We start from the raw sequence: 6,828 nt of genomic DNA on the forward strand, positions 1-6,828 counted from the left end.
ACACCATCTGATTTTTATTCATCCTTTGTTAATCAGGATTACATTAACTAGATTATTAATAAATGCAGAAATTTGCTGCTGAATTGTTTTTACTCATTCCATCAACTGCAGATTTGACAACAAAGAAGACTTGAACATGATTAATATTTAGAAATCATGACTAAAATCCTTTACATGTTGTATTGATCAGTGCATTGTTCTGACATTTAGAGATATGTGAGAATATTATTAATTCATGCCCCTCTGATAGATCATGTGACCCCACATGAAAAAAATAATGCTTTTTAATGCATTAAGTCATGTAAATACCATTACTATAAAGCAGCACCTTTAATTATTTGTAGGCAGGTGTTGTGACAACTTTATAGTCCTTTTGGCGGGAACAGTTTGTGACCCTGTGGCATATTTCAGTTACATTGGACCCTCTTCTATATCAGAAGAGGGGCAAGCTTGCCTTCTATAACCTCCTAAGACCCGAACTCTTTCATGGGATGCAATTTTAATTTCTCTTCGCTATTTGGGCTGATTGGGACCTGATGAATGTAAAGACAAAGAATTACCAGATATTTTTTTACCTGATTTTTCTTTCTAAGAAAAATTAGATCCACATATGAGGATATTCGTATAAAATTTCGATCGAACAGCAGCAGTATAATGTCCTCGTAAGTAAATATCAGGCCCTTGTGGAGCAAAATTGAGTATTTTGGTCTAAATAACCCAAAATGTGTTGTCCAAATATGTGGACGCCAGGTCCTAGGAGGATAAGGTAGGCTTGATAAAAGCCATACCTATCTGTGTAATGCAATATAAACAGGACACCTCATGAAATAAAATCCAATACACCCACTCCAGGTGCTGAATCAGCAGAACAGTTTATTGATCTTTATTTTGATATCTCTTAACTAAGTTTGAGTGAATTTCTGGTAATAGAATACTGAAAACAAGCTAGTGATAATTGATCATTCTAAAAAGACAGACATTGCCATCATTAGTAGGTTATTGTCCTATTGCTTGAGCTATACTTCATCATTTGGATAGCAATATCCTATTTAATCACTATGATGCAATGGTTTCTTATTTATATAGTGGTTGATGGTCCAGAGTAATCCAGTGACTAAAGTTCTTGGTACTGGACAGCATAAGCCGTGCACCTTCATTCTGGCATGAGATCTGTAGCAGCTGGTCTTCCCTGCTAATACATTCCTTAAACCAAATGAACTTGTTTACAGTGAGAGATACTGAGCTTACACAAATATCCTATTTAAATGTAAAACACTTTGAGGCCTTTAAAATCTATAACGGAGCTGATGGCTTACTAATCTATAGTGAGATCTTACATTATGAGCGTATTAATGTAATTAAGTGTTTGCCCCCAGTCAACAATCAAATTATGTTTTATTGATAACCTACTTAAGCAATAAACCAGTCACACCGTCACACGTGCTCAGATGTCACAAAAGCCACATCCATGGATGCCTGATTGAATCAGTGGAGGTAAATGTTTTGTGAGGTATGCAAAGAGATGTGTTGCTTGTAAAAAAAACAAAAACAAACAAACAAAGAATGATTATCTGCTTATGTGGTGTTTGGACACTGCAGCAAAATAAGTTATTGTTCCATTTTGTGTTTAAAGTCTGTTTTTGTATCTGATTGAAAAGATGTGCCTGTGTGAGTGCATCAGTACTCTTTCCTGCTTGTTTAATCAGAAGAATTTGCACTGATGTATGTCTTTGATGGCAATAGTGTACAAGAAGAATAAAAAATATTTCTTACCTTATTTGGTGAGTCATGATTTGACAGGATTGAGGTAGGAAACAGGAACAGCGCAGAGCAATGAGTGGAAAGAAAACATGAAAGAGAAAAACAAGAGAGACAAGATATCAGTTAGACTGGTGTCTTTATCCAGAGTCTGGCTGTGGGGAGAACGGTAACCAGCATACTTACCATTACAAAAAACAAACAAACAAACAAACAAAAAAAAAAAAAAACAGGGTGAAAAGATTGTGTGGTGAGTCATAAAGTACTAATCGTACTAACTAACTAACTAACTATAAACTGGAGTTATAATGATGTGCAGTGAATAACAGTGTAATAACTATTTATTCAGATAGACTGTGTTATCTGCTCTGTGTGTGCACAAACTATTAAATTTCTACACGGGAAGTAATGATATGATTAAATGCTCATCACAATGTATTGTACCAAACATCAAAAGACAGAAAAAAGAAAACAAATACAAGCATGATACCACCTTAAAAATGTATAAAAATAAGTGCCGTATTTTCAAACAGTATTAAGCATTAAGGAGGCTGTAACCTTAAATGATAAAAGACTGGAACATAGTATCAATCTAATACTCAGAGTCTGAAGTATGTATTAATAAAAAAGATCCAATGTGAGTATGAAAGTGAAGGAGAGAGAAGGGATATTCACAGATACAATCTTAGAGTATATATATATTGTTAGTTTAACAAAAATCAAAACCAAAACAGATGATACTATTGTAAAAAACAGAAAATAAATCAGGTGATATAACATAAAAATAATCTCTGTTGGATATGTAATAACAGTAAACAGACCATTGTCACAGCAGTTTTAGCTAAAATATCCATTTTGATCAGTATTCATGAAACAATTTACAGGCAAAACAATCAGCTAACCTCTTTCAACAGAAGCACATACATGCTTGGATACTACAACAACCATTTTAGCCCAAATAGGAACACCAGTGTGATCATTACTGAGGGATAATAGGTCAAAGGAATCAAATCACACCACTGCACTGGTGGAAAAACTGCCACTACCCCCATAACAACAGCAGAGGGCCTCAAGGCGATGGCGAGCTAAATCCATGCCATATTAATGAGATTCTTTGCACTGTGCCCCATGTTTGTCTCATCTGACATGTGTGATGAGTATCTTAGCGGGGGAGTCTGAGCTTCTAAGACAAAGCAAAGCATCAACTGCTTTTCATTACACTGGGATTATACATTAAACTGTACATTATATAACCTTGCCATTTATGCATATGAACACATTTCAGGAAGTAATACATGATCAGTGTTGCTTAGAAACACAAAACAGCTCTCAGCCAGTGCACAAAGAAATGACAAAAGGACACCAAAATGCTGTTGTTCCTTTTAAAAAGCCATACAAAAAAATTAAATAGAAATCAGGTCATTCAGTGGGTCATTCACAGTTGAATTACAGTCATCAGAGACAACATTTTGCTGAAACGGGTTGTGAGAAAACACACAGGGTAGCACAGATTAGAAAAAATATCACAAACAGCCATGACAGCCCAATCTCCCTCCCCTTTCTCCATCATTAGCCACCCAAGGTCTGAGGATGCTGCACCTATTTTCCCATAACAGGGGTGTTTCCTTTCCTCATTCTAGCCACAAATCTAAAAAGCCAGTAAGTACCAGAGGGTACATCTGCTGCTGAACCCCTGTGGCATCATAAAAAATGGTACAGTCCTGCCCGTGAGTCAGCTTGTTGCTATGGTAACACATCCCACCTCCTTTACTTGCATCCCACCCTGCTTCCTGCAGCCTAACAGGGATAGCAAAAAAAGGAGCTAGAAAAAACAATATGGAGGATGAATAGCCAGCAGAAGAGGAGATGGGAAATGATGCTCTCACACACGTGCACATTCACACTCATAACATGTTCAGATAAAGCAGACATTTATAGACTGCTGGGTACAAACAAATCTCTTGGCAATTGGCAGAAAAGTGGGACAAAAGAGATTTTTCTTCTTGTCACAAACATAGCAGCCAAACACAGAGATGAAAAGACACCCAATGGTTTGTTATTCCTTTTTATAGACTGGACAAAATGTCCTACATTGAACAATCTTCCTCTCCCTTTCTCTGTGTGTCTTTTTTTCCTCTCTCTGCAGCAGAGTGGTGCAGCTGGAGAGGGGGAGGGGAGGGATGCAGAAAACGAGATCAGGAGGAAAATGAAAGAGTGCTGTAGACAGAATAACTGATAAAGAGTGGCATCCAGCTACAATTCCACACCACTTTAACTTAAGTTAATAATTAAATTTGAATGGTTAAAATAAATATATGTACACTTTATGTGTGCTTGCTTTTTAATATATTTTCTCAAATTTCTTACCCATATACTGCAAATTTTAAAGGTGTATACTTCCATTAAGCAATAAATGAACTCTCTCACAGGGACAGAACACACTGGGGTTTTTTTTAGCATTATTTTTGAGAGATCTGTAGCTTTTATCTTTTCCCTGTTAGTATCATGTTCAATATATTACACTGTCTGCCCAAAGGATATTATGACATACTTATAAGTCCCCAATATCTCAGCTATCTGGCCAATAATGTAAAAGAAATACAACAGGGGACTTAAATATATACATCCTCATCTTCAAAGACAACACACAATGTGTTGATAGCCCCCAGAGGCATAAACATGAGCACACAGCTGCTCACCAGACAGCCTGGCAAGGAAGTCAGGACACATAGAAACAGATTAGATCTGTGGGAACCAAGAGCTTCTGCATGTGATTAAAGTTTTGTGGCTAGTAGGAAGTTTAACAAAGTAATAACCAAGGGTTTGTGTAGGTTTGAAGGTTCTAAAATGGCTGATGGCAGCTTCAAGGGAGGGTTCTTAAAAAGGAGAAGGATAAAAGAACATACGGATTTAGTAAATGGTATAAAACTCGTTGAATGATTTAAGTGGTTGCAAAGACATTTCTGTGAGCTTTGACCCCTAAGGAGACAAAAGAATTTATGGCACTCAGTAAAAAATGCCACCAGCATAAACAGGAAAGACATAATGGAGTAAAGACAGTTAAAAACAGGTAAAGCAGACACAGATGTAGGCGTATAATAATGGCAGACTGCTTCCAGAGGGTATGTGGGTTAACACAATTAACCTCATGGTTTGAGATTTTTGAACTTGGATTTTTATATGCACAAACCCTGACCTCAAGATATAAGTATATATAAATAACAATATATATTTAAAACAAAACAGACTATAGACACCAGACAATAAAGATCCACAACTTTCATTCAAAAGTGGAGAACATGAAACAAACAGAACTGCTGAAGGATTATCTTTAATTACGTTATGCCAATAGTAAGTCACCACTCATGCAATAACCAGAATATTTTTTTAAAAAAAAAGCACTATGAACCTTACATCTAAAGTGAAGTCTAATTTTCACCAAATGTGGAGAAAAGAAAAGTCAGTTATTATTTTTTCTCATGACAGGCGCTGCAATAATAACAGGGTTATTTGTGCCAAAACAGCACAGAACTATCATATTAAAAAAAAAAAAAAAACTTACACAGGATCATGTGGAAAGAAGAAAATCCACTCAGTTGCTATGTAATGCTCACAAGATACTGAATAATTAATTACAGATTAATTAGATTTCAATATAATTTAGTTCAGTTGTCCTGTGTAACTGCATTTGTTGTTCAGTCAGATTCAGCCTCTAGTTGTTTGTTATACAACATTTATCTCTAGCTTTATGGTTTTGCTGGTTTTCTACTTATTTTTTCTACATACTTCAGTCTCTCTGTCTGTGTTACTTACAGTGCACTTAAATGTAGCCTGACATAATAGTGTCAGTTTTCTATTTTCACCTTTTTACAGCAGACAAAGAGGGCTGCAGACCAAAATGGCTGCTGTGCTTCACAAACACAAATGCTGCACAGAGGATGATGAGACTGTGCCGGTTACCACGTGCTTCTTCCCTTCCCCCTCCTGCCTCTCTCTTTCTCTCCATCTCCTCTCAACCTCCTTAGGATAAATTGTGACTGTTCCCTTTACACCTGCAGTACATTTTAAACAGTTAAACCCCAAAACACTGTATCATTCTTTGATCATATTTATTGAATTGAATGAACTAACTTTGTTATATTCAAGAGGAATTCCACTCTGGCTTTTGTATTGCAATCACAACTGCTGCTGTAACATGTGCAGCCCAAAACCCACGCCTGTAAACTGTTATGAAGGGAACTAGGTCACTGAAAAGTAGTCCACTGCATGGTTGTGTTTTTCGCAGTGAGAGCAATCTGTAGCAAAGCTTTAGCAGGGATGAAGCCCTGAATTATTTTTATTTTACTATGGCAAGATAGTAAGAAGACTATCTCTGATAGTCATACAGCACATTATAACTCCTCTTTGCATTTTTCAGAGTAAGAGGTCTCAACATGGAAAGCACATTGTTATGTGTTTCGTCAGCACATAACATCAAGTTTCACTGCAAGATGAGGCAAACATTTGCCAGCACTACTATATGACAAATTTAACAAATAATTAATATGATAAAGAAACAATGAAAACAAGATGGAAATACTAATTCAATAAGATGACTGTAGTGTCATAAAGCAAAGACAAAAGTACACCCTTTGTACCGAGCATGAATCAGCATAAGAGAATGTGCAGTAACAAAAAATACTGATTCATTTTCAAAATAACTGAAAAGTATCTGTTTAGGATTGTAGACTATACCAGTCAAGAAAAAAAAGAAAAGAAAAAAAATCCACCGTTAAGCATGTCTAAATAGTAAGTTGTGGTGGGAACTAATGAACTAATTTATTCAGTATAGTTTTAAATTCACATTTTCTGAACCATCCTATTGCATTTTTTAATTTTTATACCCCTGAACAACTGTCTATAATCTTAACTTAGATAGATACCTGCAGACTACTTTTGGAACAGTAAGGACTGAAACTGAGTAGACTTGATGATATAAATACAGTATGAGATAATAAAAATAATGACTGATCAGTGACTTAACTAATGTGTGTGTGTGTGTGTGTGTGTGTGTGTGTGTGTGTGTGTGTG

The sequence above is a fragment of the Pundamilia nyererei genome, unplaced genomic scaffold, assembly GCF_000239375.1.
Source record: "Pundamilia nyererei isolate P.nyererei 1_Seehausen unplaced genomic scaffold, PunNye1.0 scaffold00008, whole genome shotgun sequence".
In the NCBI taxonomy this organism is placed as follows: Eukaryota; Metazoa; Chordata; class Actinopteri; order Cichliformes; family Cichlidae; genus Pundamilia; species Pundamilia nyererei.